This window comes from Nicotiana tomentosiformis, chromosome 7 (genome assembly GCF_000390325.3).
Source record: "Nicotiana tomentosiformis chromosome 7, ASM39032v3, whole genome shotgun sequence".
In the NCBI taxonomy this organism is placed as follows: domain Eukaryota; kingdom Viridiplantae; phylum Streptophyta; class Magnoliopsida; order Solanales; family Solanaceae; genus Nicotiana; species Nicotiana tomentosiformis.
This window is the reverse complement of record NC_090818.1, coordinates 4963328-4970379: the sequence shown is the minus strand read 5'-3', so window position 1 is coordinate 4970379 and position 7052 is coordinate 4963328. Positions and strand designations below refer to the sequence as shown.

The 7052-nt window shown below is 34.0% G+C and overlaps 1 long non-coding RNA gene across 1 annotated transcript; it reads right to left on the bottom strand.

Annotated features, from left to right (window-relative positions):
• Positions 1-2225: 2225 nt before the first annotated feature.
• Positions 2226-3092, bottom strand: LOC104093961 (uncharacterized). The gene is made up of 2 exons (XR_685757.2): positions 2908-3092; positions 2226-2631 (listed from the first exon to the last, which is right to left on the bottom strand). It is a non-coding gene; the product is annotated as an uncharacterized lncRNA (long non-coding RNA).
• Positions 3093-7052: the final 3960 nt, after the last annotated feature.

The window sequence follows — 7052 nt, the reverse complement described above, 5'->3', positions numbered from 1 at the left end:
AAAGTATTCACAAGAGCTATAGGTTATGAGACTGATAAGCAAATCAGTCAACATTCGAGGACGAATGTTCCAAAGGGGGGAATGATGTTACACCCCATATTTTTGTACGTGAACGTACGTCGTACGTCAATTGATTCGGAAATGAGATACTCTTTGAAAGTATATAAAGTGATTTAATATTGTTACACCCCGTACTTCAGATGTCACTGTCATTATAGGATTATCTAATGTAAACTCAAAAAGGACGAAATCCTTCTGCAAGGATAAGAAAGGTTTACCGAATTCTTAAGTGCTAAGAAGAATATGAGATTTGTTAATCATGATTTGAATGAATTTAAAGTCATGATATGAATATATATGATGTTTGTATATAAATATAAAGTTTGGGAAAAATCGGATTTAAATTGTGGAAACACCGACTAAGGATTTGTCTTGTAATGAAGCATTTTTAGCAATAAACTTCATGTGTTATATGAGGTTTTTGGGACATATTATATACCAAATTGAAGGTATTTGAGTCTAGTTTCTAGTGCATTTAAACGTTCGTCGATATGACATTGGAGTAGAGATATATTCGTATTTTTGCGAGACTGCGCAAGCAGCACCCATAGGACCCACAAATTCGAGGTAAAATTCCAACTTGTATGTAAATCAATTCTATGTCATTTTAACTCAATTGTTTGGTCCAAAACAGTTCCTAAATCCTCCTAAATGCTCTCCAATAGTTTCTTCATGATTCTAGGGTGAAAACCTAAGATGAAAATATGAATCCAAAGCTAGAAATACCACGGTGCTTGGTAGATCATAGTTTTTTGTCTTGTGGCTGTTTTGGAGGGTTCTTCAAAGGTAAGTAACCTCAGATTTCATGTTATTTGTCACGCCCAAAACCTGCGGAGGCGTGGCTGGCACCCGGTGTCGTACTTGCCCGAGCGAACCACTCCGTAACTCTTTTTGTTTTCTTCTGCAATTATCATGGGCCAACATGACCACAACTCGTATTGTATAACTATGAGTGGGAAAACGTTGTATCAGTGATCCATCATACTTAAAAACATAAATACATATGGGCCTTCAAGGCCTCTAACATACTGTACATGATGAATGTATGTATACAAAGCCTCTAAGAGTATTTGACATCAAAACATGGTCGGGACAGGGACACGACCTACCGATAAGTCTGTAGCAAAACTCTGACACGATGACTTATAGATTCGGGTGTGGTGCACTCCGAATGAAGTGGAGTCTTACTGATCATTCACTAAACGATAACCTCGTCTATTATGAGGTCTCGTCAAACTGATTATCTATACCCGCAGGCATGAATGCAGCGTCCACAACAAAAGGACATGAAAGAAACATGGAATAAATGACTCAACCAGTAAGTCTGGATAGCTCTGTAAATTATGAAATATTTATAATGCCATGAATATTCATATAAATGTCATATCATGCATATGTATATGCATACATAATATCATCAAGCCACTAAGGGAATCCAATCATATCATCTCGGCCTCTGTGGGCGAACTCATCAACGTATTCCAACTGATCAGGTGGTGGTGCGTATATAACGTTGTAACCTTTCTCCATACCCTATATATATATATATATATATATATATAATATGAGCGTATATAACGTCATCTGGTCATGGGTCAATGTACATGTATAAATGAATGCAATACATGAGAAGTAAGTCGATAAGATATCTTTGAATGTCATAAAATCATTATGCCTTTGATTAATATCATGAAATAAACTTTATCAACTTATGTGGGAAATCAAGACATGAAACCCATGAACAGACAATATAATAATATGACACATGGGAAATCAAGAACATAGGCACCACTAGTGCTTCCATGAATAGAGGCATTTATGAAAGTTGTGTGTTTGCTCGTTTCGTTTATATCATGTGGATCATGCCAAAAGGAAAGAAGGGATAGCCTTAAGATACCTAGTCTTAACCTAGCTCAAGGGCTCAACTCGTATCCATTTCACGATCTATGCAATAATAAGAATAATACTATTGTCAGCCATACGAACAATTCTCTTAATCGCATAACGGAACATAACCTATCCTAAAATAAAATGGAAATGATTTCCCTTGTTCTTATAATTCCCTCAAGCATACCATAGGCAAGGTAATACAACAATACAACTAGCAACTCCCACAACAAGTTTTACAACCCAAACTATGATACAACAAGCGACAAGTTCGGCTATGATTATCAAACATACTTCTCTAATATTTCTTTCCTTCAAAACACATATCAATGACAACTACAACTATATATCCAAGTTACTCCAATGATTTCCAGCCACAACACAACTTCGAACATTACTGAATAGCCGACACAATAACAACAACTATAACAACAACTATATATCCAAGTTACTTCAAATTTTTCTACTTCTCATGAAAATGAAGGAAACAAAATAGTTGTTGCCTAGTTTTAATGTGAAATACCATATTTAGCTAAAGTGGTAAGAGGATCATATTTGTTGTAATTCTTTCTCATAAGAAGAGTCCAAAGAGAGTATTTTTATCCATCATGGTTTGTGGTGTTTACCCACCTCTTTATTATATCACTATATCACGAACTTCTTCCAAATGTCCGCTCATAAATCCTATAAAGGACATTAGCCATATGTTACATATTGTCATGGCTGCACGTAGACATGCCAATATCATACTTATTCTAAAATAACTTATACTCAAGGTGTTGGCATGGATTTCCCAAATGAAAGAATTAATCATTAACCAAAAAGATGCTAAACATTGTTAATTCATTCTATGCACAAAATGAAGTGTAAATATTATAAGTAGCTTTTGCCAAAATGAAAGCAAATGGACATTTAATGCTTGGAGTATGTCAAAAGAAGGAAGGATTAGCCTTAACATACCTTATTTTAATGCGAACTAATCTCCAACTTGCTAAGATCCGGAGAAAACCGATGTTATAGTCGTGAAATTGTCGGAGAAATAATCATGATTGATCCCTAAGTCAACCTCACCTTGAATATTCTCGTAGTAAATTTTAGTGTCATAAAATTTGTTCAAAGCTAAGAGCATGGTGAGTAGCTACTGATTCCTGTTATTTCTCCATTACAAAATGATAGAAATGGTCATATAATAACCAAGAGTTATTCTTTTATATGGGACCCACTTAAAGATAAGAGTTCATATTGTGATAAGACCAAAAATATGTGGAAGTAAGGCATACATAGTAGTAATTATGCTGCAATATTTGTTTCCAATTCCTAAATACATGACACGTAGCCTCCACCTCTAATTACATTACACTACTATTATAATCAAGTGTTGTACAAAAATTGGACACGTAGAAACATTTGAACCAAACATATGGCCTTATACCCACTACTATTAATAAATCACGGTACCATATAAAATCAATATATATACTATTATTTTATTAAAATATCCATGTAAAAAAATACATATATTTTATCAACTTCCAATTTTGCTAATCTCGTATAAAGAGTACAAATTTTCGTACGCTTAATTCTTAAAATGGTAAAAACATAACCTTATTTTCTTGTGAGAAAATAACTTCTATCTTTACAACAAAAAAAATCTCATAAACTTTCTCATATTATGTGTATAATTTAAAGCATATTCAGAAGTAGTAATATTAATAACTATATAAAATTATATTTTTCAAACTTTTTACAAAAAATATTCCACTTAAAATAAATACCATATCAAAATATATATAACGGTATCAAGGTTGTTAAACTTACGAGGTCTTACAATAACACAGTCACAAATTCTCTATAACCTCCTTAATCCCTTGAAATATTAGTTAATGAGGTATGTATCTCCATTCACGTTTTGAGCAAGTATCTTACTTAAATGAAAAGTTAAGAAAGTCATCTAAATTATTAAGTAGTAACTTTATCTACACATGTGTCAATCATATGTCATCCTTTTTAATAAGATGCCAACACACCTTTAAAATATACATGAAACTTTTATAGACAAAATATGTATCCCCTCCACCTTATGCATTCATGTCTCCATCCCTTGGCTGCCACCTATTCCTAACCCACGTGAATCATGCCCACATAATAATTATTTACTAATTAATTTATTAATCTTCCACTAAAACTTAATATTTAATTAATTAGCCACATAATTAATTTCTAGGTCTCATTTCACTTAAATACTAATATACTTCATATACTTTACTATAATATACTTTATTATTATGGTCATGTAGTATATTGTATAGTACTAATCCATAAACACGGGGTATTATAGCTTGGACCGTATTTTATTCCAAAATGTCAAACTTCGATGAAACTCATTTTCTTCAACTCGTTTACCCTTTGACCTTCACGATACTTACTTATCACTTGTTATAAATAACATAAATACTTATAACCTCAAAAAATAATATTGTCCTTGAACTTATGTCAATTATCTTACGAAAAATCTAACGTACAAAAGTGCGGGATGTAACATTGTTCTTGTTGATTAAGGTAATAATAAGTCCCTTTTTCATATATGTTAGAATTTCAAGGTGAACTACAAGTGTTTACACACCAACTTGAAGACCAAAAGTTGATTCAAGAAGAGAATACAACACCTATAGTGTTGTGGTATTATTGAGGATAGTTGTGGGTTGTGCTTGGCTGAAATTTCGTGTTGTATCTACTGTTTAAGGTGAGTATAAAGTCCTACTGCATGTACTTGAAGTTGTTTGTGTGTTGGTTGCATTATTTGAGCAAAATACTACAAGAGGAGACTTGAAATAGTTTGAGATGTTATGAGTTTTAATGGACTTTTTGGAAAGGTTGTTTCCATGAACTATAAATGGCTGAAAAATGTGGAAAATAACTTTAATATGATATGGTTACCATTTTTATGCATGTATATATGTTGATCAAGTGAATTGATGAAAGAAACATTTGAAACTTGAGATTGGAAGTGAATATTAGCTTAAGTCACTTCTATGGTGTTATATTGCCATTGAGGGATGTTATAAGCTAAATATAACTTGGATTTCGACTTGTGTCACTACCCAATTTCACCTGTAGGTCGTGATGGCGCTCAACATCATCGCTAGGCAAGTCAACTAGTGAATTAAATATATATTTCCTCTTTTAATAAATTTCCGAGTAATTAAATTTTCCTTACTTGCAAGATTTAAGAAAAATAGAAAGTCTAAATAAATAAAAACTAAAATAATAATTTCAACCCATAATTCTACTAAAGTGTGTGCCAAGACCTGGTGTCACAAGTGTATGAGCATCTAGTAGATTACACAAAATTTCAAATACTGTCTGAACATAAAATAGACAGAACACGAATACAAAGAGAGACATTAGGTGCTGCAAAACGACTCAGGAAAGGCAGCTAGCCACTAGGCCTCAGGATAACGGGGATGCACACCGGTAGGACCGCCTAATGCTCCTATCTCAGATCCTGCACAAAAGTGCAGCAAGCGTAGCATGAGTACGTAAACAACATATACCTAGTAAGTATCAAGTCTAATCTTGAAGAAGTAGTGACAAGAGGTCGACTTCGACACTCACTATGGGTCAATAATATTAAAATAAAGATACTTAAATTAACATGATTTATATAAATAACAATAATTTTCTTAACAAGCCGAAATAAATAATTCTTTTATAATTCAATAATTTCCAATAAATCATTTATCTTCACAAGTTGTAATAAAATGTCAAGGCATCGTGTAATTGTTATTATTAAGCACGATTTATACCGAGGTCGTACGACCCGATCAGAAGTGACGTGTACATTGCCAAGGGATGTGCATCATAATCCATAGATGCATCTATCTACTGCCGAGGCGTTCGATCCACTCCATAAGAAGATAAGGATATTTTTATAAGCATTTGACTTAAACATTATTAATTATTTATATCCAAGGTAATACAAATTTCCTTAACTACCTTTCAAAATTTCTCTAACAAGTTCTAATATTATTTAGGTATTTTAGTTTAACAAGTGTAGTGCAAAATTCCAAATAGTTCATGAATTGGGTCCTAAAAACAATAGCATAATAGTAGCTACGCACGGACTCTCGTCACCTCGTATGTACGTAGCCCCCATAATTAGAGATAAATATTTATTTACAACACATATGGGGTAAATTCCCTCTTACAAGGTTAGACAAGAGACTTACCTCGTCTTAAAGTTCACTTCCTGATCACAATTTCGCGTTAAATCCTCAATTTAGTGCAGAAAAATCCGAAACTAGCCAAATATTATATAATTTAATCAATACATGCTTAATAATTCGAAATTAGACTATTAGATTAATTACCCAACCCAAAATGGCAAAATTTTTAAAATTCACCTCAGGCCCGCGTGTCCCAATTCCGAAAATTTTCGGATGAAATCGTTACCCATAATCTCAAGAACTCAAATATACAATTTCCATCTCATTCCATAACTATTTTCACGGTTATAATCTCATGTGTTTGTCAAAACCTAGGTTTTTCACCTAAACCCTTGATTTTCACAATTTACATGTTACAATCTACTCATAATCTATGTATTTAACTCACAATAAGTAGAATTAACTTACCTCCAAGTTTCTAGGTGAATACTCCTCTCAAGAAGCTCCAAAATCGCCCAAACATGAAGAAAAATGGGCAAAAAATACGCAACTCCGGACTTAAATGTATCATGCCACTCGCGCATGCGCCCCCTCCGCTTCTGCGCCACTGCGTTCGCACCTGCGCGCTCGCAGGTGCGCCAAATCTTCCGCACATGCGGATGGCTCGGCTGCCGTCACTGATCCGCACCTGCAACTGTCCAAGCGCAGGTGCGAATGCACCAAAAGCTGGAAGCATCAGCTGTTGCTCCCAACTCCAAACTTGGTCCGAGCCTCGTCCGGTTATCACCCGGGGCCCCGCACGAACATACCAACAAGTTTGAAATCATAAAACGAACTCGCTCGAACCCTCAAAATGTGTAAAACAACATCAAAACTAAGAATCATACCTCAAACCAAATTTATTCAACTTAGAAATTTCAAATTCTTCAAACTTACTCC